At 50.1% G+C, this 3,500-nt stretch overlaps 1 long non-coding RNA gene across 1 annotated transcript; it reads right to left on the bottom strand.

Annotated features, from left to right (window-relative positions):
* Window positions 1-240: 240 nt before the first annotated feature.
* On the bottom strand, window positions 241-3,250 carry LOC138849563 (uncharacterized). The gene is made up of 2 exons (XR_011388449.2): window positions 3,132-3,250; window positions 241-2,122 (listed from the first exon to the last, which is right to left on the bottom strand). It is a non-coding gene; the product is annotated as an uncharacterized LOC138849563 (long non-coding RNA).
* Window positions 3,251-3,500: the final 250 nt, after the last annotated feature.

Raw genomic sequence — 3,500 nt, 5'->3', positions numbered from 1 at the left:
CACACACAGCTATGCACACATAGCCATGTGCACACCCAGCCACGCACACATCCAGCTATGCACACATAAAAAGAGCCATGTGCAGACACAGCTATAAGTACACGAAGTGTTTGTAAAACACGACACTTGAGACTATGTAAATGCTCATCTGCTGCAGAGCAGATAACTAAATTGTGTTATGTTTCTGTAACAGAATGCTACACAGCTAGGAAAAGAAATAAAATGCGTTAACATGAAACATAAAATTAAATTAAAGGTTTTTATTTTATCCTGAAAGATTTTAGCTGCTCCAGAAACAAAAGGACAGAAGTAAGCCACTAAAACTACCATGAGGAAGAGGAATCAAAAGAGTTACAATTTAAAGCACACTGGACTCCCACACTTTCTGTAGGGACAAGGACTCACTATCTAGATGCTTAACAGGTGAATAGTTATGAAACACAGACACTCCTATGGTGAACTAATTCGCAGTCACTAGACTAGTGTTTTTAAGGGACTCTTCAGTGGCACAGTGAAAGGCTCACTACAAGATGTAAACTTTTAAAACACAGGCTCTCTAAGCGCTACGGTTTGAATATGTGTGCCCCTGAACTCAGGTCAGAGTGTAAGACCCAAAGTAATAAATTAACGGTACTAAGAGGGGAGAGCCTTTGTCTAACTGTGGTGTTCGAGGTGGGGCCTTCTTAGGAAGGGATCAGATCAGGGCTCCAGAGTGGAGGCCACATGATCGAATCCTGGTGGCTTTGTAAGAAGAGGGACTGAGACCAGACATGGAAAGATAAGTGTTCCTGCCATGCCATTATGCAGCCAAGGGACACTCTGGCCAAACCCTGAGTCCAGCTGTTTGGATTTTGACTCTCCATAACCACGAGACAAACAAACCTCTTTTTTTAAAATACGGTGAGCTGGAGCTGATGCTATGGCGCAACAAGTTAAAGCCCTGGCCTGAAGCACCGGCATCCCATATGGGCGTTGGTTCTAGTCCCAGCTGCTCCTCTTCTGATCCAGCTCTCTGCTACACCCTGGGAAACCAGCAGAAGATGGCCCAAGTCCTTGCGTCCCTTGTACGCACGTGGGAGACCTGGAAGAAGCTCCAGGCTCCTGGCTTTGGATCGGCGCAGCTCCAGCCATTGTGGCCATCTAGGGAGTGCACCAGCAGATGGAAGACCTCTCCCTCTCTCTCTCTCTCTCTCCCTCTCTCCCTCTCTCCCTCTCTCTGTAACTCTTTCACATAAAATAAAATAAATCTTTAAAAAAAATACGATTAACCTATCTCAGACATTTCCTTATAGTAATGAAAAGCTGACCAGTACAGAAAAGTTTAAATCTGAGTGTAAATACATACAGTATGTGCTCATACATACATGTAGGTATGTATAATACATACATAATAATGCATCTATTTGTATAGGCACAGACTGCATAGAATAGATGTGCACACTAACATCTTTATATGTACATAAATACATATATGCTAACTGTACTTACATACATATATGCCCATGTATCACAGAAGAATAAATGTGGATGCATATATACCAACACATAATTTTTTTAAGTTAAAAGTGGGTTTTTCTTGCTGGAAATACGTGGAATGATTTCTTTTCCTTTCCCTCTCCTCTCATCTATAGCCCGTATTTCCTCATATTTCTATAGCGAAAATGTGAAGCTGGTGGCTCTGGAGAGCAGTCTGGCAGCATCTAATAAAGCTGCAGATTTTATACTTAAAATTCCGAAACATTCCTGCTCCTGGGTGAAAGTCTTCACATGAGCACCATGAGACACATCCAAGAAGGTTCACACCAACCTTGTTTATGATAGAGAAAACGCAGAAACAGCTCCCACCCATCAAGAAAAGCGTGGCTGTCCAGGCACCTGCCGTAGCAGCAGCAGTTAGAGGGAGGGGCCAAGTCACTGTAGTCACTGTGGCTACACCACAGTCTCGCAGGGAAGCGGGAAGGCTCTGTCCACTGCAGAAATCTAAGGGCAGCTGCCATCACTTCTACAGACTAGCAACAGGAAAAATGACACTACACAGTGTAGTGTGTACACACACACGTAGTAAGAATCTTCTCCATGTGTGGTTATGATAAATCCCATAGTATAGCAGAGCTACACTCACCTGTGGAATGAAGAGGGAAATGGGATCAGCAAATGGGATGCACGGGGTGCTGGGGTGTTCCCCTACACCTGTAACGTTTCATCTCTGGGGCTGGGGAGTGCAGCAGAGCTGCTTATTATACAATTCTCTGTAGGGCTTTTTTTATATGCCTAAAATGTTTCCTAATAAAATAGCAGTACTCACAAAATGAAATAAAAATTCATAAAAAGGGTGTATCTAGATACGTAATCAATTGAAGCTACAATCATGAACTTTTGCAATAATTTTTAAAAATATTTTCGCATTTTTATCTCTGGCAAAAAAGTGGATTTCCGAACTAGACCACTTAATTTCTGCGAAACAGAAAACTACTTTAATGAGAATATTTAATTATAATTATTACTCAAATTTTTTAAAAGCCCAAACTATCTGCATTGGAGGGAAAATGAAGGCACATCCTCCCTTCGCTTTAAAAACACACATTTAAAAACCGGAGGCGGGCAGGGCAAAGCGTTGAAGCTGAGAACCGTGGGAGTCATTTTAGTCTCTCAACGTTATCCTAGAGGTAGGAGCAGCCCGGGTGCCGGCCTGTGGCTCCTCCGGGGCTAAGTTCACGCGCCGAGGGGGCTGACCGAGGGGACTGACGGGCTCTGACAGGACAGCGCGGGGAGCAGGCCGGGCCCCGCCGGGAGAGGTGAGGGGCGCCCCGGCCCCACAGCGGGGCTCGCGCCAGGCGGCCCCCAGCTCAGCAGGGGAGGGAAGCGGCCGCTCGGCCTGGGAGGCCGCGGGCTCTGGGGACGCTCGCGTCCTTCCGTGGCCGCACGTTCCGGTTTAGGAAAATGTAGACCTTCCAGGCTCTGACCACTGCACCGCGGCAGTTCCGGCCTGAGGGGCAACGTGGGCGTGCAGGGGCGGAAGACGACGGGACACCAGGCCCGACACGGGCCCTGGGCTCGGCGGGCTGCCGACTAGCGCACCGGGGCCTTCCTGGGTCTCACGCTGCACACCCCCTGACGGACAACTTGTTTACCCGCTGCACGCCCTGGGCGAGCCACGCGGCCCACCTCCTTCTAGACGATTCCTCCACCGAGCGCCGCGGGGCGGGAGCAGGCTGCGCGGGGCGGGGCGCCGGGTGCGCGGGGCGGGGCGGTGGCCGCGAGGGGCGGGGGCGCCGGGTGCGCGGGGCGGGGCGACGGCCGCGAGGGGCGGGGCGCCGGCCGCGAGGGGCGGGGCACCGGTGTCTCCCTCGCGGCCGGTTGCTCCACCTCACCTCGCCCCACCCGGAGCCGCCTTCCAGCGGGAACCGGCGGTAAGGACGGGAGAAACTGGTTCATGTGTCAGCCACCCGAGGGCTTGGCCGCCACGGCTGTGTCAGACGGGGACGAGCCTGTGAAAACAC

Source organism: Oryctolagus cuniculus, chromosome 5 (genome assembly GCF_051225735.1).
Source record: "Oryctolagus cuniculus isolate XC-2025 breed Fujian yellow rabbit chromosome 5, ASM5122573v1, whole genome shotgun sequence".
In the NCBI taxonomy this organism is placed as follows: domain Eukaryota; kingdom Metazoa; phylum Chordata; class Mammalia; order Lagomorpha; family Leporidae; genus Oryctolagus; species Oryctolagus cuniculus.
Note: the sequence above shows the minus strand (reverse complement) of the source record. Positions and strands in the feature narration are given on the sequence as shown.